General features: G+C 43.0%; 1 protein-coding gene across 2 annotated transcripts in view; it reads right to left on the bottom strand.

Moving 5' to 3' along the window:
* The window catches only part of dab1a (DAB adaptor protein 1a), a 330,333-nt gene that overhangs the window by 184,144 nt on the left and 122,661 nt on the right, over window positions 1–23,528 (bottom strand). For both annotated transcript variants that reach the window (XM_074636001.1, XM_074636002.1), the window contains one exon: window positions 5,147–5,222. The gene's annotated coding sequence lies outside the window, so the exon portion shown is untranslated. The remainder of the gene's footprint in view (window positions 1–5,146; window positions 5,223–23,528) is intronic.

Here is a 23,528-nt window from a genome sequence, read left to right as displayed (position 1 = left end):
TCAAAACGTACTTAAAGGGAGATTAGTCAAGTATTTAATACTCTTATCAACATGGGAGTGGGCAAATATGCTGCTTTATGCAATGTATGTATATATTTATTATTGGAAATCAATTAATTAATTAATTCAGCACATTTCCCCACTGTGAGACTAATAAAGGAATATCTTATTTTAACAACACAAAACAATGACAGATATTGTCCAGAAACCCTCACAGGTACTGCATTTAGCATAAAACAGTATGCTCAAATCATAACATGGCAAACTGCAGCCCAACAGGCAACAACAGCTGTCAGTGTGTCAGTGTGCTGACTTGACTATGACTTGCCCCAAACTGCATGTGATTATCATAAAGTGGGCATGTCTGTAAAGGGGAGACTCGTGGGTACCCATAGAACCCGTTTTCATTTACATATCTTGAGGTCAGAGGTCAAGGGACCCCTTTGAAATTGGCCATGCCAGTTGGAGCCAGGAAAAACTCTGCTATCAGAACATCTCTAGATAAAAACGAAGCCTTACTGGTTACGACAACTGCTGCTCGGATGACACGGCGGCGAGCTGAGATGATCATGCAAAAGAGCTGAATACATACAGCTGGTAATAGCATTTATGATGAGAAAAAAATAAATTACCACAAATTCTCAAACACACTCACGTAGGAACACAGACAATACTATCGGAGACTCCTTGATAGTATTCATGAACCATCTCTTTAGCAGCCATGTATATGTATGAAGAGGTGGCAGCGATGCTCTGGGACATGGGAGTCACTGAGGGGGACGTTAAGTCTCTTTATAGAGACTGTCACAAAGGACCAATCCCCCACATTAGGAACTAAATTGTCTTTTTTATTGCCAGCGATTTGGTTTCACCTTTCACCATCTATCTATGATGCTCAACCTCACATGAATCATGAGTCATTTTTAATCTGAGCTGCATCTTCGGGGTGAAAATACTGCAAGTAAGAGCAGAACCTCTACACCAGCACATTAGGTATGGGCTCCTCTAAGAATCAACCATATTCTTTCTTAAAAGCTTTGGTATTTTTAAACCTGGACCCTATTTTCCATGTTTTTGTGTCTAAGGGACAACAATTTCTGAAATTGGTCCAGTATTAAGGGAGAACGTTGTAGACAGCAGCTGCTCCGGGGCTGTAATATGATGCTATTGGGGCAAGCTTGCACCGTCATATACATCCACTAAAAGTGTTTGTTTTTACCATGACGGGCTCTGATTGTTATTGTAAGTGTCTGACAGGATTATTAAAAGAGTCTCGCTCAAGGAGAAGTCTGGCGAGATGACGTGTTGCCGCAAGACAACGGTGGAATAGTGGAATACATCCATGGTGGAAAGGCGAGTGCCAACCGGGCAGTTTGTTGTGTTGGAGTACAGAAAGCGCAGCTTAGTGTTATCTAAAAGATTTTCAATGTCACGGCTGAATATTTAGATGATTTCCACAATGTGGATGAGGTTTTTGAGCCAGAGTATACGGATATTTAGATTTCACAACGAGACTTCTCCTTGAGAGGGCCCTGGACACAATAACAAACAGACCGGATAAAGAGAAAGGAAAGAAAAACATTTTATTTCTCTGTGGGGTCCTTTTCATAATGTTGTCAGACACGTATAATAACAATCAGAGCCTGTCAGCGGAAAAAACAAGCACTTTTAGTGAACGTAATGTTACATTGACGCTGCTCACTTGCCCTCACAGCTTCTTTTGTGGCTGCCGGTTACAGCGTTCTCCCCAGTGGGCAACCTCCAGGTCTGAAAAGTGAAGCCAATGCTGAAGTGCCTTAAACTTGCATTCTTTCTAACAGCCAGCAGGGGGCGACTCCTCTGGTTGCAAAAAGAAGTCTGATTGTATAGAAGTCTATGAGAAAATGAGCTTACTTCTCACTTGATTTATTACCTCAGTAAACATTGTAAACATGAGTTTATGGTCTCAATCGCTAGTTTCAAGTCTTCTTCAATACAGCATGATGTTCATTTAGTAAATTATGGTCCCATTTAGAGTCAAATAGATCATAAAGCAGGGGATGCTTTAGGGTGTGGCTACCTTGTGATTGACAGGTCGCTACCACGGCGTTGTCCGGTCTGGGAGTTGTCCGTGTTTTCGTCTTACAACTTTAACCCTTTCACAGTGTGTTTTCAGTTCATGAAAGTTCATTATAACCTTTTTGGTCACATGAAAATGTCTTATTCAGCGTTCGGTTGTACTAAGCTCCACCCTCTCGTGGCACTTTTGGTTGCAAAAATCTAAATGGCAACGGCCAAAATGCTGAAATCGAGGATCAAAACGTCAATGGGTGACGTCACGGTGACTACGTACACTTCTTATATACAGTCTATGGTTCTCCCTCAATACTGGACCAATTTAAAACATTGCTGTCCCCATTAGTCACTTTGACACAAAAACAGGTGAAAATAGGTTCCAGGTTGAAAAATACCAAAGTTACCCTTTAATGATGCCCTCATCTCTCCCTTTTCTCACACTTATTCTTTTGAATCTAGCATCACACAAGCCGTTTTTTTAAAGACCATCCCCCTAAGGGTTTAGTTAACACTCTCTCGCTGTTGTTCACACGTTTCTCCAGACAAGGTGCAAATTGAAGTGGCGTTGCTTTTCCCTCTGAAAAGTCTGGCACTTTCAGTGAAAACAGCTAACACATTAGCAATTATCAGCCTGTGTGGGAGACAAAACACAGTCAGCCTGAGACATTCCTCTTAGGCTCACTCTGAATAAAATAAAGAAACAAAAAAAAGAGGACAACTCAAAACACATGTGGAGAAAACAAACAGAGAACAGTCATGGGAGTGCGTTTCTCTGTCTTTTTCTGTCGCATACAAACACACACTCGAAGCACTCCCCCATCCATTCAGTTTTATATTTCATTATGTGTCTGTGGAAGTGTCCTCTTATTCCTATCAGCTTTTAAAACAATGGACCGTACGTTGTCCCTGCGGTCCATTCTGTGTGTCTACTTTTATTACAATACACTTGAGATTAAATTATATTCTTTATTTCCATTTCCTCTATGAGGTCTGACCTTCAAATGTATCAGCACAGATCAGAGCCCAAAGCCTGATAACACTAATATATCCTTTTTGGCTTATTTGCAGGGAAATTACAGACACCACAATATTAGAGAAAGAAAATGAGATGTATAATGAAGCTGTGATCCAAAGTCTATAACAAGTTTGCCACGGCTTGGACTTCTATTTCAATCCCTTCAATTTAGTGCTACGGTGGGAAACAAATTGGACTTGAAGTTATACTGGCACCGAAATAGAGGCCCTCCATCCTAATTTATTTAGTAAGCTCTGTTAGTAAACAAGCAGCATATTAAAAAATGTTTAGAGGTTGGAGTGTCCTTCTCTAAAATAATAATGTATCTTTCATAAGGCTGAAACACTGTGCTGCATCAACATGGCAGCATCCTCTGCAACCTATGGGACACAGTTGAGACCACAATTCATTGCTCCTATAACCTCAAATCTCCAGCTTACAACCAATTACCTCACCTTTTACCCCTCCAGCCAACCTCAATAAATAACTATTCTCTGCCTGATCGCAAATCAGCTCTCCACTCCAACAAGCAGTCCTCGACCCAGAGCAACAATCACAAATCTGACCCCGGTGCAGCGTTTAGAGTAGACCTGGCCGGAGGTCTAACAATGCTGCTGCTGTCGCTGCAGCCCTGACCTCCGACCCCTGCCCTTTGATCTGATTGGCTGTGCCCTACAAACATAGAAAAGACCCTTCCCCCCTAGAGGAATAGAATGACTCAAACAGAGAGTGCATGCTCGTGCTCTCTCACACCCACACGATTCCAGATCTGGATGAGTATTGGAAATAAATTACATATTTTGTGGCTTCAGTCTTGACCTGAATAGGATTATAATGACGTAAAGCCCCCCCTCCAGCCAGAGAATACTATTGGTGGTTAATAGTCAGACGTAATTCATTCCCATGGCAACCAGATTGCATCGTTTTTCAACCCAGTTTAGATAAATTTACTTTTTATCAGACTACAAATGTGACAAGATCCAGCGCAACACACTGACTCTCTCTCACTTGCTCTCTTCTTCACCGTCTCCTTCTGGCGAGGCGACTGTCTGGCTGCTGCTGTACCGATGAGCCGCAGCGCCGCACGCCGGCCACAGCGCACCAGAGGACGTATAGACATGTTGCCGAGGTCCGGCGTTTGAAATGGAGTTTCGGGACGTTTTTCAGGAGTTTCAGAACGTTTATCAGGCCGGACGCTCGCGTCTCTGACACCGCACCTGGCTGCACTGAGATTTGTTTATTTCTCTAACCGGGCTTTTGTCTTGTTTTCTCTTGGGCTGAAAGTTGTGCGCTCCCCGTCGTTCAGACCTGCTTTCCGTTAAGTTAACTCCTGGAGGAGGAGACGGTAAAGAAGAGAGCGAGTGAGAGAAACAGTCAGTGTGTTGTGTTAATTGCCTGTGGGATTTTGGGTAATCCACTGTCTTGATTGGACCGTTCTCTGCACACACAAATGCTCTGGTGAAAATAAACACTCTAAAGTAAGGTGGAGGAAACTAAAAAATGAAATGAAAACCCTTCAGTTAGCTAATGCAACAAGTTGAGCTGACTAACTTCACCTAACTAGCTACCTAACTAGAAAGACAAACTGACAGACAGATAAACAGATTTATCGGTTTGCTGCTGATCAGACTCAAACGATCAGAGTGCACTTGCACAAGCTTGGAGAATGACCTCTGACCTGCAGCTTGGAGGATGACGTCTGACCTGCAGCTTGGAGGATGGTCTGACCTGCAGCTTCTACTATAGTCATACGTCATCTTCCCACACTTTGGCGAACAGTGTGGCTAATCAACTTAGTCAGGAAATGACTCAAATGAATATGAATATCATAGAACTGGCAACTGGAGGGGGGGCTTTAATAATGAATGACGCCTTGTTCCCTTTTTAGGAATCAACATGAATCTGTTCCTTAAATTCAAGCATCTTTAGCTGACACAACTCTGCTGCCCCTCAGGCTTGCCGCAGTAGTCAGTGTTACACAGTGTTACACAGTGTTACACAGTGATAAAGGGACAGTTTGGGTGTTTTGTAGTGGGGTTGTATGAGGTACTTATTCATAGTAGGTGTTTTACTTACAGTAGATGACGGTCAGCGTGCCCCCAGCATCGAGAAGCAGACAGGAGCACCGGCAGCGGAGCGAAGCAATACAGAGCTGTGGAAGGGGACAGCAGAAAAACGTATTTTAGACCCCTGAAAGAAAGGCTCACCTGAACAAATTGCGTCCTTTTAAGTGTACGCTATATTTAGAATATATTCTGACGGCGAACTGAACAAAAGTATCTGTACTGTTTTTGTCATCTGAGCCTGCTGGATTTGCAGAGAGCACAGATAAGTTTCACTTTCAGTTGAGTTCCTCATCGGAAAGGAGAAGGAAAGGGTTTTCTGATGGCAAGATAAAGCAAGGAAAATTTGGGGTTATCAATACAATTGTGGAGGATTTGGTGTCAAAGTGAAGAGCAAAAGCGCCTATCTGGCAATATTTCAGGTTTAAACCCAGAGCTAATAGGGAAACTGATAATGTTAATGAGGCAATCTGTAAACTTTGTCTGATGAAGGTGGCAGCATCTGGAGGCAACACCTCTAATCTACACAAACACCTTCATGTGCACCACAAGTGTGAGGCTGCCAAACTGGGCCCTGCAACGAAAGCTCGACCGGAGAGGCCAGACACGCAGCCATGCCACGTTAAAGACCAAAGTAAGCACTCTACAGATATTGAGCGTCATCGACGAATATTTATTCTTGTAAAATGTCCAGTTTAGTCCGTCACACCGGTGTTGTCATGAGTTTCATAACCAGTGGGAAAATGTCCTCACCTTGGCATCCGTACTGCCCATAGCAAAAGAAACAGTCACGATCATACGTTGTCTAACAACATAAGATTTTACCATTCATAAGTCATTCTTTTGTTGTTGTTTCCTGGTAAACCCACACATAGCAAGAGAGCTCAAACTGTGACAGAGCGTACAGACTAAAGTTAAAGAAAGATGTTTTCATAGTTTTTCCTCCACGGCCTACAGGGACTTTCTTTACAAGATGACCTCAAACACAAAGAACAACGTCTTCTGCAAATGTTTTGCTCATCTCTCCAAGGTTGACCACAGCAGCCTTCAGAGGTTTACTTTCAATGAGACTGTTACTTTTCTTTGTTTCATTCTTCGGCTCATTAATGAGAAAGTTACATTTTTATTGTGAATAAATGTTTGTTTTGTCAACTAAACATCCAGCATATATACAGTACGTCATATATAGTTCTATAGCTGTATAGATTTTGTCTGATCGATTTTTTTCACTAGGGCTGTGTTGGCAAGAATCTGGTGATACGATACGTATCATGATACAGAGGTTACGATTCAAAATATTACAATATATTGCGATACTGTAGACAAGGTGATATATTGCAATTTTTTTAAATGTTTCATCTCACTTTAGGAAAACTGTCATACTATAAAGAACACCTAATGACCACAAATTAAACGTCATTTGGTCACCAGAACACGTAGAAAGTGTCTGCTAACTGTGTTAACTGGTGACTCTCGGCCGAATGCGTCGTGGTTGCTCGTAGTGACGGCAGCTGTGTCCTCGTAAAAGCCTTCCATTTCAGTGTAATCAATTTTAAATACATACTCATCTGCATTTATTATCTACGCAAAATATTTACGTAAGTTACCACGAGAAACCATGGACGCTTTCGGTTCAGTCACCAGTAAATCCTTTTAGCAGATGGCGAAACACACAGTGGTCGCCGGATTCGTCTATACAGCATGTAAGCATCTCAAAAGAAAATACATTTCATAGACACACAAGTGGCCACAAACACACAGGCATTGTTTCTGGCATGTATACAAATCCTCATTTCGTCACACAAGAGAGGGAAGTTATGAAATATGTGTGCATGCATACACACACACTTCCATACAGACACAAATGATTGATGACTTGGTTCAGGTGATGTGAGACTGGCCGGGATAATCCCAGAGCCTCGTGTATTCTCAGGAGAATCACACAGAGGGAGCAACAAACAACATAACACAGCCCCAGATAGTGCTCAGGTAGGGTTATTACAAACACACACACACCCCCCTACTGAAACACACAGAGGTGTAGAAGGTAGTGATGTGGTGTGGCGTTGTCCCTGGGGGAGGATAGGATAGTAGTAGTACAGAATCAATAAACTCAGAGGTTTGTCCATCCCATGCTCCTCAAACAAACACTAAATACAACACACACACACACACACAGTCTATCTGCCTCTCTCGCCGTCTCTCCCTCCAAGGACGTGTAGCTGAATCCACCCACTATGAGGTTTGGGTGTTATAAAACACGCTGTAGCCTTGAAGCTCGGCGCCGCATCCTAATAACCAGCTAATCCGATCGGGTCGGGGCTAAAAACGGACCAAGTTTCAGGGCAAAACTTTGATCCTTTGTGTGGCTGATTTAGACTCTCGTATCGCTCGGGAGAGAGGACTAATGAACAGCTACTCAAACTAAGATAAATTCTTCTGTCTCTCACACTAACTGATAATGCATACATTGTAATTTATGTAATATTCCGTAGCATTCAAGCAAGGCCGAATCATTAGCCGCACCATTACACCTAAAGATAACACGGACAGTTTGGTTCATCCACCAGCCGTTTGCCATCTGTCTCGTCATCAAACTCTGTATGTGTGTGTGTGTGTTTAAGTGTGTGCACACACATGATAATGTGCACATGTTTGTTTGTTTGTGTGTGGTGTGTACAAGTGCGGAGGATTGTTTGTGTCTTTCTTAATTTTATTAGTATGTCCAAATAATGCTAATCAAATGCACTTTTTTTTTTTTTTTTAAATGGACAGAATTCGCCCAGAAATGTTTACTCTAAAACTGTCTATGATTGTGTGTGTGTGTGTGTGTGTGTGTGTGTGTGTGTGTGTGTGTGTGTGTGTGCGCGTCTGTCGTTTTGTGCAGAAATGCATAAAACCAAGCGACAAAATTTTATCATGCTGCTATTTGTGAAGCCCATCTGTGCATCAACACCGTCATAACACTCTCCCTCTCTTTGACATGCCAGCACACAAAAACACCTCTGAAATGATTGTGTAAAGGAAAGGTTGCTCTCCGTCTCTTCCTCCCCGCTCATTTTCCTCCCTCCATCCTCCCTCCTCCTCCCCCTCCTCTTCCTCCCCTCACCTCCCATCATTGACGGAAATCCTCCGTTCTGAACTGAACTCTATCGAGCTGCAAGTTGATGAGGCACTACTGGCTACGGCCGCTGCACAATGAGAGACACACTACACAATGTAGCAGAGAACCAGCTCTGGTAATAGCTTTGGGAGGGGGGGCTGGGGGGAAACGCTCCACAGCTACTCATAAGGATGCAAGGGCAATTAGATAGCTGTCGGTGTCGATAAGAATGCCTCTCTAGAAGTACAATGTGTGGTGCAAGAGAAGAGGTGAGATCTGTCTATAAACCAGTGAGGAGGGAGAAGAAGGATGGAGGAGAGGAGGAGAGGAGGATTGTAAAGAGAGGTACATTGTGAGGGTGGGACCAAAACAGAGAGATGCAAAACAGAAAAAAATCAATAGAAAAGCCTCTCTCTCTCTCTCTGTTGCTCAGACAGGTAAATTTGTCTCCCACGCAGCCTTCACATTCCCACTCAAAGACATCCTATTGACCTTTGTGGTTCCTATAGCAACACAGAGCACAGGCCAACAGTCTAACCTGAAGCATGAAACACAAAAAACGCTCTTTACTGAACAAATGCAAGATTGTAGGTAAACACAAATAAAGACACAAAAGCAAACATCTTCAGTAATTATAGCACTCTGCTGTAGGGGGGGGCAGAGGGAGCTTGGCTCCTCTTAACACAGCCCAGTCATACAGCAGTTTGTGGAATAGTCACCAAATTTAAAGGTCCCATATTGTAAAAAGTGAGATTTTCATGTCTTTTATATTATAAAGCAGGTTTAAGTGCTATATAAAATACTGTTAAACTATCAAAACGCTCAATATACAGAGAAATACACACAGCACGTATTCCGAAATTGTGCATTTGAAACAAGCCGTTAGGATTTCTGTCCATTTGTGATGCCACAAATATACAATATTTAGACCATTGCATGGTTTTAAACATTCTAAATGTGTCCCAGTTTGTTTCCTGTTGCAGTGTATGTAAATAACATCAGCTGACAGGAAGTAAACTTGGACCCAAACTGTTGCCTAGCAACGCAATTCCGTTGCAATTCCGTTGAAATGCGCTAAAACGGAGCGTTTCAGACAGAGGGTGAATACAGGTATATTCAGGCAGACAGTACGAGGAAAATAAAGTGTTTTTTTACCTTTAAGTTACGCAACTTCCGGTGTTATTTCAAACTCAAACTGGAAACTCAAAACTTTCCTAAACTTAACTAAGTAGTTTTTTTGCCTAAGCCTAACCAAGTTGATCTATTCCTAAACCTAATTGCCCGTATAACATTTCACAGATGTATAATATATCTGGAAAATAATTCTTTATGAAAATGATGTAAACGATGAAATCCATCCAGCACATCGCTGACAGGTAGAGAGTCATTTTGTTGCCCCATTAACAGTTATACTAATTTGAACATTGAATCTAGTTTCTAGTCACAGTTAACTTTGGGTGTGTGGGCCTCATTTCGACAGCATGTTCTTTTTAAAACAGCTGATTTGGACTTCAAACATTGTTTTTGATTAAGTTAATGAGATGCAATAAAGTAAAGCAGCTTAGTCCACAGTATGACTCTCACTATCAAATGGAAGAGAAGAGGAGGAAAAGACTTTACTATAATTGGTTCATTAGAATTGGCTGAGGCCGTTGGATCTCTTGCACACAGCAAATAATCCATCCGGGCATGCATGCCCATGCGTGTGTGCAGGCATGAACTGTACAGACAGTAACACACACAGAAATACACGCTAATACTTCAAACAGGCTTGGATTATACAACCCAGTCTCTTGTGATGAGGAAAGACATTTTTAGCTAATGCATAACATTAACTTTTACTTCATAAAACCACACACACACACACACTAACTCATATACATCTTCATGCTTTCTCCCTACCATTATTTCTGATGCATATGACAGATTAAAATCGGTTTAAATCTTTGCGGCGTGTGGAGTGAATGTGCGTCTGATTTTCAGCAAAAAGGGAGACGATTATAAAGACACATTTAAATAGACACTGCGAGACGAGACGAGGCGAGGCGTCGTTTGTATCGGAGTCAAAAAGAGAGCAAAGGCACTCAGGATTCAGCTGTTCCCTCTCATACGCGCTCTAGGGGTTATTGTTGACATCCCCCTGTGAATTAATTCAATTTGGGAGACAGCGTTAGCAGCATTGATGAAACTGGGTTAGCATCGACGTTAGCATTCAGCAGAGAACAAACGTCATGATTACCGAAAGCACAAGCTGCAATCGCTAACCCCATTTAGATATACAAGGTGCAGCGCTAACCTTATTCAGCGGCGTTGCAGCCGCTAACCTTATTCAAAGTGAAACCCACGTCTCTTCAGACCCTTTTAGCAGCCATACGGAGTTAGCTAATTGTACTCGGGGGCTTTTTAGATGAGAACTTTGTGACAAGGTGGCTTTTTAGTTCAAGTGAGATGTGTTTTCTATTTCCAAGGCCTCAGATAGAGCTTCAGTACCATTTCCTGCATGTGCACCTGTTTGTTTGAGACGGAGAGAGAGAGAGAGAGAGACAGAGAGAAGACAAACTAGTCAGTGAGAACTTAAAGTGCCATTTACATTTCATTTTTTCCCCATTTTTGCTTCCCTACTTTTTTTTTCTATATCCCTTATCTCTCCATTCTCTTCCCCACTCTTAGCTTCACAATTTTACATTTGTGATGATTTGGCATCATACCAGAAGGATTTACTTTTCCAATTTAACTCAAGCAGCCTCTCCGTCTCTCTCTCTTACTCTCATATTCCCCGTCCCATCGTTCTTCTCAGAGACACACACTCGCTGTCCGCCGCCATTTGTATGGTGTCACATTAGAACAGGCTGTGAAATAGTAACAAACAAGCCCACACAAAACCCCAATGTGACACCATACATTTGTCTACATGAAGAAGTGAATCAAACGGAAGGAAGCAAGAGGCAAACAAATGAGGAGTTTTTCTCTGATTAATTTGAGGACATTTTCATCAGAACATTATTGTTCTCCTCTGACAAGTAGTGTCTCCACTTTTAGTTCCTTCTCCCCAACGACGGCTACTGTAAACCTGAGAGGCGTTTCTCTGTTTCCTGTAATTACTAATTGCTATGTATCACAACACTATGCAAATATGGAAGACGTCCTTCACATTTACAATCATTTGGTCCGAATCAGTCACCAAAGAATAAATTATGAGCTATAGCTACTTCAACAGAGCTGCTATTAGGGCTGCTTGATTATGGCAGAAATCATAATCATGATTATTTTGGTTTACACGATGGCTCATCATACTTGCCGACCCTCCCGATTTTCCCGGGAGACTCACGTTTTTCATTGTCCTCTCCCGGTTTCCTGATTTATGGCAAATTTTCACACTTTTTCCTTTTCGTTATCTTAGCCTGTTTCTGGAACTGAGCAGTGTGTATGATCCCTACTGTTTCCATCCGGACAACAATAGAGCTACACCAAACTGTCGTTTCCCGGCGGAAGAAAGCAGTCTGTGCTCGCGACACAGCGCAGTTTGAGCTCATGTTTAAGCTGCGCTAACTGGCGAGACGTAAGCCATTGGAAATAACGGGTTTCACGAGGTCCAGACGAGGGCTGCTGTAAAGCGCCACCTTCACCCCGGGCCTTTCCAAGCTGACCTAAAGTCGGTCGCGGTGCACCACTACAGAGGAAATACACCTGGTGAGAACCAGCCAGCTCCAGGGAGAGTTTTCTCAAGGGGATCCTTCCACACTGAGCAGCCGTCACTGACCCGCTAAACGGGGTGAAAGCTCACCGCTGTAAAGGAAAGGGGTGCGCTGGATTTATAATACAAGACAAGATGAGAGCGTCATTGCGAAACACAACGCGGCACAATAATCTTAATTGTTGGAAGCCAAAATTGTAACTGAAATTTGATCAATTGCACAATTATAAACTATCCAAAGCCACATTGGAAACTGAATTTATCAACTGCAAGTATTAATTCTCAGTGTTAATCTTCCACAGCAGTTGACCAACGTGGCTGCCTTCGCAGGGCTGCTTGACAACTCCCGGTAACAGTGTTTCTAGGCAAAGAGCCCAGCTCCGTCTCTCCGCCTGGCACTGTATAGACACACCCATCTCTTAGCTGCTCTCTGTAATTGATTTACCGGCCCTGTGATTGGATTACAAGGCTGACATCCATGTCCAAGCTACGAGAGTCATGTCCATTCAATCGCTGTGCACACACACACACACACACAAATGAATGCACACATAGATATACACAAATAGACGTGTCTTAACTTGTTTGTAACTCAAAATGTATGAGGAAATTAGCCAACATTTTAGAAACATCTTTCAGTCGCACCAAGTGGAACATCTCCAAACTGCCGTAGTATTAGGCCTGATTCGGTGAATTACTTTGATATGAAAATCTATATTTGTGCTAAAATAAAACCCATCCTGTTTTTGGAATTTACACACATAACACTCACACAGTGTGGGCAGGCGGCGCAGCCTTGATGTGGATTTGATTACAAGCTGCTGTGTTCATTAGATGGAGCAGATGAAAATCCCTGCTCCATCTGAATAATCCTCCGTAGCGCTCACACTCTGTACATTAACTTTATCCTTTCCCTCACGAGACGCAAGAAACATACAAGTGTGGAACAACACCCACGCGCTCACCTGCGGTATTTACCCAGCGTCGTGACAAATGTTGCATTTAGATTAAAGTAATTTCGGAGCTTGGAAAGTGTGTGAGGTCTCAGTGATACAATCTCACTGGGACTGATGTTTGAAGGAGCTGCTGTACAGCATCTTGTCACATTCCTGTTTTATATGTGAGTAGGCTTGTCGCGGTAGTCGTGGTACCGGTGTTACACGGTGTTACACCGATTACATTACTTGCCAACCGCCCCCACCGTTGTTTTGCTTTTTTAAAAAAAACAACTCATTTAGTTAATTTCCAGGTATCAGTGCTGTGTTTTCAATACATAGTCGGACGACGAACACTACAAACTGTCTGCTCCGTAGTCTTAGGTCAGAGTAGCAGGAGTCAGATTTCCCACACGGGACGAGAGAGAGTTGAAGATGATGGCGGAGGATTTGGTGTCAAAGCGAAAAGCAAAAGCGCCTGATTTGGCAATATTTCAGATTTTAACCCAATGCTATAAGGGAACAATAACGTTAATGAGGTAATCGCCATGCAGATGAAGGAGTGGTCACAGCCGGTGTACACGGCGCAGCAGTGCCAGGTGGAAACCCGTGACTCGCAGCGAAAACTGGACCGGAGAGACCAGACACACAGCCTTCCAATGTTAAAAATCAACGTAAGCGCTTTAGAGATATTGACCATCATCTTTTCTTGTAAAATGTCTGGTATAATCGGTAACACCAGTGACATCCCTACATGTAATGTTAAAATTAGGGCTCTCAATGGATTCAAATATTTAATCACAATTAATCGCATGTTTGTCCATAGTTAATCGCGATTAGTCACAAATTAATTGTAAATTTTTGATCTGTTCAAAATGTACCTTAAAGGGAGATTTGTCAAGTATTTAATACTCTTATCAACATGGGAGTGGGAAAATGTGCTGCTTTATGAGAATGCATGTATATATTTATTATTGAAAATCAATTAACACAAAATAATGACAAATCCCTAACCCTCACAGGTACTGCATTTAGCATTATAAATATGCTCAAATCATAACATGACAAACTGCAGCCCAACAGGCAACAACAGCTGTCAGTGTGTCAGTGTGCTGACTTGACTATGACTTGCCCCAAACTGCATGTGATTATCATAAAGTGGGCATGTCTGTAAAGGGGAGACTCGTGGGTACCCATAGAACCCATTTACATTCACATACCTGGAGGTCAGAGGTCAAGGGACCCCTTTCAAAATGGCCATGACAGTTTTTCCTCACCAAAATTTAGCGTAAGTTTGGAGCGTTATTCAGCCTCCTTTGTGACACGCTAATATAACATGGTTGATACCTATGGATTCCCTAGCTTTTTCTAGTTTGCCAGTATCTTCACTCTAGCTTTAAAACTGAGCCCGCTACAACCTCTGAGAACCCGACAGATTTTTAAGAGATTAATTAAAAATCACAAGTTGCGTTAATGCGTTAAAGAAATTGGTAGCATTAAAAGGAATTTGTTATTATCGCGTTAACTTTGACAGCCCTAGTTACAATTATTACCCATTTACTTCCATTATAGAAACAGTTTCTTACAGCATTAAAAAAAATTAAAATTGCTGGAATCAAACAAATTTTGAGAGCTAAAATTAGGGCCAGAGGTAAGAAAAGCTTTAATTATAACAGCCTCTCTCTTTCTGCCTCGACAATCATTATCTCACTGATGACATGATGATGAGAGGCAGCTATGTGTAAACAAGCGACTGGCCTCCGTCACCTCCACTCAACATTTTCCTTAACACAAACAATTTAGCATGTTGGAAGAGACACGAGACACATGCGCCAGTTGGAGAAATGAAACAAGTGCTATTTGGAGACAGACAGTATATAACAGACACATCTTTCACTGCCTCTGTTTTCTCCTTTGATACGCTGTTCTTGGCAATCTTCCTCCCTCCGTCCTCCCTCCCACTGCTTGACAGGAGCAGAGTGGCAGCCATTTGTGTTGCTGGTATTATGGGTAGAAGGTTGCATACTTGTGGCATGTTCGCTTTTGTGAATGTGTGTATGAATGTGCAAGCACGTACGTACGTATGTGAGCACTTCATTCATCCACTAAATCAGCCCCCAGGGCCACATACCCAGTAAGGAGGCAGATCTAACATGGCGTACAGAGAGAAAGACGTAAATGCACAGGGAGCACCTGTGTGATCCAGCTAGAACCCTCGCAGAGCATATTCACGCCTGGAATCAGTTCCATGAATCATCATCGAGACTCACTAAAGGTTTCCCAGTCAATCTTTAGAGCCGCGGGGAGCAGTCGGCCAACCCACACACAGATAGGCACACAATGAGACACAATGAGGAAGGAGCTGAGTCACCGTACACCCACCGTCTGTCTGCTTTTCCACTGATTAATAGCTCTGATCACAATACCAGCGGATGCGTGTTCAAGTCTCACTTTAGGCAATGTTGAGTACTCAGTGTTTCCCCTACCATTTCCTTGGAGGGGGGGTGTGCCTGTAGGAAAGAAAGTCAATATTTTATTTACCTCATTTTTGTGCACTTCAATTTCAGCTCATTGTGAGAGTCTTTACTGCATTTTGCTGTCATTTACTTGGTGTTTCACTAAGGGTGGGGGCTTTGCACCGTGTGTTTGCGGACAGTAGAGAGCAGAGAGACGGTATTCAAACACTCAAACTGTGGTGTTTTGGAGATGTAGTGACCTAAACCAAGTAAGAGATGCTCAAAGCACCGCTGTGTACAGCCTCACAGCATGGCTGCAGACTCTTATTGGTCTTATTTTGATTCTGCACCTACCCCTTCTGCAGGACTTCCACCTCCCCCCTCCTGCAATAATGATGCTAAACACAGAGTTAATATATTCTGCATGACATCTATGTTGGGTCCAGTCTGGCCCACTGGATTCCAATCTCACTGCAGCCTTTTAAAGTGGTGCATTGTGACCTTAGCCACCTCAAAAACCCATTAAAAATCTGCAAAGTGTCAAAATATTCTTGATCTAATGTTGTTGTCTTTTTTGTCTGTTGTATTGGAAAGTTATCCATCCAACAATGTCACTATAATTTATATCCCAGTGCATAATATGTGGCACTTGGGAGGTTTATACTCTTGTAAGAACATAAAATAAACATAAAACCACTACCCTCGCCATCCAGATACTGAAGCGTGACGTCTGCGTCCGCGTACAGGGAGGAAGGTAGTCATTTGTAACACTGAGGATAGCGGGTCTCATGGGCTTTCACACTATGAATAATTCAGATTCACACACTACGGGGTTAACTCGGTCACTTCAACTGTATATACACAAAAACATGCACAGCGCACGCATGCACAACAACAAAATAGCCACCAAGGACACAAGCATCGGGCACATACTGTATACATTACATGTATAAAAGCATGCAAACACACATGCACACTCCCTACCGTCCCTTCACAAATGAGCACAGAAGACGGCATCAAACTCCAACATTTTCAGTATTTCCTGCGAGTCTCCTGCACCTGCTTTATTTGCTTTGAGTCAATATTTTCTTGGAAGGAGGGCTGCATTGACCTTTCACCTCGACCTTGCCGAGATCAGCTGCTTTCACCACAGAAAGCCAGTGACTCAGGACTTTTCTGCTTGTTGCTTGGTAACAGAGCATAGCGGCCTAAAAAACACCATCTAAATCCAGACATCCCTTTCTCATTCTCGCTCTCTGTCTGCCTTGTTCACTCTGCTCCGACTGGCTCGGCTTTTTATCACTTCATCTACACAGAGATTAAGTGATAGGCACAGAGAGAGAGAGAGAGAGAGAGAGAGAGGTAATGTAGAGGGAGACACAAAGTAAAAAGCAGGATCTACTGTAATTACTATGAGCCATTAAACAACAAGTTTGTTGTAAATGTAGGGAGCCGTTTAGCTTTCTCGGTCATTCCTCTTTTGAAATCTTGACATCTTCCCCTGTGTTGCCATCACTCGCCTTCATTTGGTTTCATCACATTAGCTGATAATCCCTGCTGAGATACATGGGAAGAAAGAAACAGAAAGAAAAGAAAGTAGCACGTCCCGCTGGGAGTAGGTGAGGAAGTAAAAAAAAAGCAGGAAAGAAAGATGTATTATGTGGTGAATAATGCTACAGCGAACAGGTGACCCCCCTCACCTTCCTTTCTGCAATCTCTTTTCTCTCTGTGCTACTTCATTCTGCTGTGACTGGAAGAGACAGCGATACAGTGTGTAAAACAACACTACTATTCATCTTTCTTCTTCTCTGTCCCTCTGCAGGACATACATATTCATTTAAGATCCCAGTGTGCGTGTTTGTATGCATGCGTGCGCCCATATGCATGTGTATGTACATGTGCGCCCACTGCGGCAAGTAGCGGAGAACCAAGACGCATAATCTACATTAATCAACTCAGTTAAAGATCATAATGAGTTGATATCAACATGCAAATTGGGCTTGTGACAACAAACACCAAACAGGCGAATAAAGGAGGCTGGGGACTTGGTCCTATCCAAATCACACACACACATAACACACAGAGAGAGTTTGGCAATTGGTAAGGATGTAGTAGACTCCAATAGTCAATACAATACCTGATATTCTTCAAAAGAATTCAAAGAAATAAGATGCATAAAAATAGGTAGCTTTGTGCGTGCACTGTATGTGAGAAAGTGTGTGCTCATGTGTACACCTGTGTATAAACAGCGTGTCCCCGTGTGCAGTGACTAGCTGCTGTGACTCTCACTGCACTGTGGGACGGTGTGTGATAATAGGTGCAACATCGCACTCGGCTTCAGTCCAAGCTTCCTGCGCTCTATCTGATGTCTCCTGTCTGTAGGGAACCGCATTAATCCCGGCAGCTCCTATTCTACAGCACCGGCACTCCACCGTTTCCCTTTATCCAACTTCTTTCCATCTGACTGCAGTGGATAAAGTGGATGCTGTTACAGTGAGGAACAAACCTTAGCTGACAGTCTACCCCTAACTGGCACCTTTTCAGAAACGGCAAAGAGGGCAGTCGATGTGTTGGGACAAAAAAAAGACAGATTTTATATTAATCACAGATGTATACAAATAAATACAGGAGCATGTGAGGCAGATGGACGAAGTGTAAATCCACAAGGAGATCTAGTCAATAAATAGGAGATGGAACATAAGGAGATTACTGTATGTAGAGGATGATGGAAGGCAGAAAGCCCAGTGAGCATCTGTAAATACATCTGATTAGACAATCACGAGTAGAGATTAGAACTGGAGGAGGTAAAACATAAGCAGGATTTTCTGCCAGAAATCAAGAATTCCTCTCTTGGAAAGGCAAGTTCCGAGTAATCCTGCACGTACTGTAAATAAGAACATAAGGATGTTCACGTACACACAAGCATATAACTTGCGTGCGAGGGGCTGAACTCAGCTGGCTGAAACTGCTCTTGGGAATCTGTATGTTGTTGTTCAGAAAACAGGGTTTGAATAAACATGCAAATTACAGCTCATACATACACATGCGGGTGAAACGCAGCTAACAAAATGTACAAGCAAAAAAGGCCCAAGGGCTACGATTGGCTAGATGAGATATGGACCGGAGACGAACAGCCTCAAGCAGAGCGACTTTAGTATCCTGATGGCACCAAGAAAAAAGATTCATTTTCATTAGGAACACCTATACAGAAGGAGGGAGACAGTCCCTCAGATTGACAGGTTCCATTGTGGGTGGGCTGTGGTGAATTTGCATGTGCTGTCACGGTGATTTCACACAACTTAACCTGTATTCCTCCCTCTGTGATGGCGCAGAGCTGGGAGAGAGGGGGGCCTGATGAGATGGAACACTTGTAAACGTCTCCTGTTTGAGGAGCAACAATCTCCAGGGACTCCTCTCTCTGTACTGGATGTGTGTGTGTGTGTGTGTGTGTGTGTGTGTGTGTGTGTGTGTGTGTGTGTGTGTGTGTGCGTGTGCGTGTGTGTGTGTGTGTGTGTGTGTGGTGCACTAAGCAGTTGAAAGCTTGCAGGAGTACTTTCATCTATTCTGTTCAGTTTGGAAAGGTGGCAATTATAATTTTAGTGGAGGTGACAACATTTTGCAATTATTCAGAGTGTGTGATCTGAAGTAAATGGCATTTTTAAAAGCAGCAGTCAGCTCCGGGGCCACCGATGAGCTCGTCGTGTCAGGTGGGCATGTGCTCCAGTGATTATTGGGAAGAATGGAAGAAGGGAAGAGGTTACAGTGACTACGTTTACATGCACAAAATATTCCGGCTTTTGCCCTTATTCCGAAAATGACAATATTCCCACTAAACTGTTTGTATGGCTAATGAAAATGAATATTCCACTAATATTCCCATTTACATGCATGCATACGCCGATTAATGTAACCGGTGGCAGACTTATTCGACAGGTCGGCAGTGTGATATTTGTGCTAGGGATGTTAATAATGAATCATTTAACTGTTAACCAACATTAAAGATAGGGTCGACGATGTTGGAAAGCTAGTATAATTTGAAAGTAGTATCGCCTCAGGAGCTCCGTCTAAACCCTCCCCCCCTCCCCTCGGGGTTCCTTCCAAGGCAACGCCCCCCCACACACATGCACCACCGCCTGAGCCAGATGTGTTGCTATCTTCGGGGCTAACCGCCTTCACTTTAATCAGCAGGTGCCTGGTAAGCAAGAGACGGGAACTTGGCTCGGGTCTTGAGGAGTTGTAGCATTTATTCACCGACAAATAAACTGTACACACACTGCTACTGCTACGTTCACAGCTATAATGTTACTGATAACTTCACACACACACACGCTCTGTCTCTTGACCGGACACTCGCTAATGTTACGACGGGCTTGCAATACACTGGCGACAAACACCCTGACAGAGTAGCCAGGCAGACACACAGCTGACAACCTTATAGCTAAACTAATTGATGTGATGGAGACGTACTGGGAGAGTGGCTGCATGTGTCCACGGCAATACACGCAGCATTGTTGCTGCTACAGTAACTCTACCGGTCGGGTGAACCGGGGACTCAGTTGTCTGTTTTGCTCATACACTGCAGCTGGCGATAAATGACGGATTAAACCTGTTTGTGCATTGGCTTATTGTTGTAGCTGGGCGGCTTGTTGGACACTAAAAATAGCACCGCTGCATTAAAACGCACTGATCTCGTCGGATAATGAGTGTTGGCTATCGCTCAGAAAAAAAAGTTTAAAAAAAACATCCCTAATTTGCGCATAACCAAAAACCTGTTGATATCCAAGTCTTCCATAATGTTTAAAAGTAGGTGTGTTTCTCCTTCTGACCAGAAATGTGGGCTTTGTTGGTTTGTGTACAACGCACAGAGCTGGCCGTAAACAAGGCAAGAGGCCGTGCATCTCAAACTGCCGTAAAAACCCAGATTGAGACGTATATTCTGAATGTGCTGTATACACGTCCAAAGAATGCTCCTAAAACCTGAATAATATCCGCATATCTCACATGTCTTAAACAGAAAATGTTCCATTTGGAACAAGACCTAGATCATAATATCCAAACGTAATATGCTGTTTACATGACCCGTATCAAATTCTGAATAATAGTGGAACATCAGTATTCATGTAAATGTAGTCAGTGTGACAAGAGGAGAGAGTCAGGAGGATGGAGACAGAAGAACTGTTCAGTGTTAGAGAGATAAAACACAAGAGGGGATAAAAACAAGAGTCTCTTCAGATAGATTAAAAGGTTAGAGCGAAAGATCTCGGATTGCTTTCCTGTTTCTAAGCGCTGAGTCGTTTGTGTATACAAGTTAAGAATTTACTTCTTATTAAAATGTTTGACCTTTGACCTTCTCGCTGCATGAGAGAGACTTTGCCAGATAGCATAAGCTAGTTTCATCTTTCATGCGACTCTGGTGTGACTCATCCTGCAGTTTGCTTTCATAATTCAACAGCTGTATCAGACGCTGCTCCCTCTGCAATTTTCAAACAAAAAATATCACAAGTTGCAACATGGCTGGGTTGAAGTGAGCGCAACAAGGAGACGCAATCATCCATAAAACAAGACTAAGATAGTGGCCTCCCAGGGGTCATTCTGCCCTCACACTCACACTGGATGCAATCAATTTTAGAGGTCCAGACTCTCAGTAGCGGCGCTAGAACTCCAGACCCGTCTCAACTCTTGTTTTCAGTGTTTCTGACAGCAACAACAAGCAGACAGACAACCCCAAAAAAACTTTTCAGAAGCACTTGCTGTGACCCCACCATCAGACTCCCTAAGTTTCTGTCTCTAACCATCATTAGCTGACTCAAACACAAACACTCAGTATACAGTAAACGCGCTCCCCTCCTCAGCCCTTCCCTTCACCCTTCCTATAACAACATGCATAAACAAATTCAAAGTGAACTCAATTCCCTCCCTGAGCACTGTCCACCATATGGCCCTGGGAAAAAAAAAAGTTTTAACATTCAATTTCCATTCCAGCACATTCATTAGTATTCATGAATATGCAAATCCAACTGTCCCAGTTGCCATAACGATGCGGGCTCCCACTGGGAGGTGTCAGCGTTGTCAGGGGAGAAAAAAAAAGCCGACGCCCTTCCGGTTGCAGGGGCAGTGCGTTTATGTGTGTGTGAGCATGAACCTCAAACAGATGCTCCTGTATATTTATGACCCGTTTGACTGCTGTCTCAGAGCGCTGGGAATAAAACCAGTCCCATAGCATCATCCATACACAATCATACACACACATGTCCACTGTCTTTCGCTCTGAAGGACTTGTGAACAACCTTAACAGATCTAAAGCTACAAAAGTAAGACGCAATGTAAATAAAAATCTCTCATGTGAACATGAAGAGTAATGAATGAAACGAAGAGGTGCGACAGTATCAAAGGCAAGCTGATCAACAATATACAGTAGCTTACCCTGGAGAGAGACACGGGGACAGACACACACATACAGAGTCAATACATATGCAAAGTTTCTGTGTAGGAAGTAGCTGTGTCAGCAGCTCTAGTGGCTCACTGCAAAATGAAGGGTAATCTCTAGGTAGAGAGTGCTTAGGGCGCGGAAACACACACACACACACACACACACACACACACCCTCACCCACTCCCAGGGAGTGTAGGGGGGAGAACGAGAGCAGCTGCTAAATGCTTCAGCACAGTAAAAAAGGGGACTCACAGTGGACACAAACTTGACAAGCTTTCTTGCAGAGCCAACACACCATGGAGTCTATTCATGACTACACTGGATGCCGAAATGGAGAGGCACTTATACACAATACAGACGGGGAATGAGACGGAGGAGAGGGAGAAGGAGGATGGATTGGGTTTGACAAAGCTTGGATCTTCATAGTGACAGTATGCTCCAAAGAAAACTGACTTTAGGCGCGCAGGAAAAATGTGTAACGAAGAGGAAGCAAACGATTTCTATCCCCACACGGTGAGCATGCATGCAGGCCAGTGGAAGTTTTAGAAACTTTTGCACAGCCTCATACTGTACACAGCCTTCAATACACCTGCGATTGCTTGACAAGGTCATGTGATTGGTGATGTGGGTTCTTGTGTGTGTTTTCATGTTTCCATGTTTTTCCTCCTCCACCTGGGAACCATTAAATGAACTGGACAGATACACAGTTTACTGGCAACTCAACAGCCTTCGAAAAGTTTGTTTGGAGTATACTGCCTACCTTAGCGAGCAGAAAATAAATGCACTGTGTGATGGTTATATTACAGTGTTTCTTTCCAATGTACAGTAGTATAGAGCAGTGGTTCCCAAACTTTTTCATGTCAAGGAACCCTAAACTGACACAAATTAGACAACAGACCCCCATTTGATTTTGTCCCAGGGTCCCCCGTATGATAGGATTTTTTGCTTTTAGATGTTTTATTACAGAAAGTGTATGAAAAATGTGACCTAAATAGTCATACATTCTGTCATTGTGTTACTCATGGATGGATTTATAGGGAAAATAAATGATTCCCCTTTTTACTGGGGACCCCCTGGATCTCCCATGAGGACCCCTGGGGGTCCCCAGACCCCACTTTGAAAACCACTATAGAGAATGTATTCCATCCAACTCCCCCAATTTCTATTTATGATAGCTTCCTTTCAAAAGTTGGGAGAGCAGACTGACTGCAAAGTGTGAGTCTACGGAAAACTAGGCAGGGGAATCGAGAATCTGTTTCTTGTTGAGGAGGTTCCTCGCTGTCTGATTTCTTGGGATCGCATGCCTCCTCGACTAGCGTTTTCTCTTATCGATGCTTTCCGACAGTTGCACAATGACGTAACAGCATACACACTCTGTATCATGTGTCAGGTTTTTTTGGGATAGAGCCATGGCTGTGAGAATAAAACGCTCAAAAGCAACAGTAGAGTACATTCATACCTTCAAGTTATACAAAATGCTGCAGCCAGACTGGTAACTAGATCAAACATAAGAGATCACATAACCCCCGTTTTAGCCAAGTGCTACATGGTCTAACTCCAGCATACATCTGGGAACTTTTATGTATCTTCCTGCACGTAATCTCAGATCGTACAACAAAACTCTACTAACAGTCCCCCTGATATGGACTCAAAACTAAAGACTGTGCTTTTGCTGTCAGGGACACAAAACTCTGGAACAGTCTTCCTGTTGAAATTCGTCTGGCAACCTCACTGATTTCTTTTCAATCACTACTAAAAACTCATTTTTGTAAACT

This window comes from Sebastes fasciatus, chromosome 5 (assembly GCF_043250625.1).
Source record: "Sebastes fasciatus isolate fSebFas1 chromosome 5, fSebFas1.pri, whole genome shotgun sequence".
Classification (NCBI taxonomy): Eukaryota; Metazoa; Chordata; class Actinopteri; order Perciformes; family Sebastidae; genus Sebastes; species Sebastes fasciatus.
Note: the sequence above shows the minus strand (reverse complement) of the source record. Positions and strands in the feature narration are given on the sequence as shown.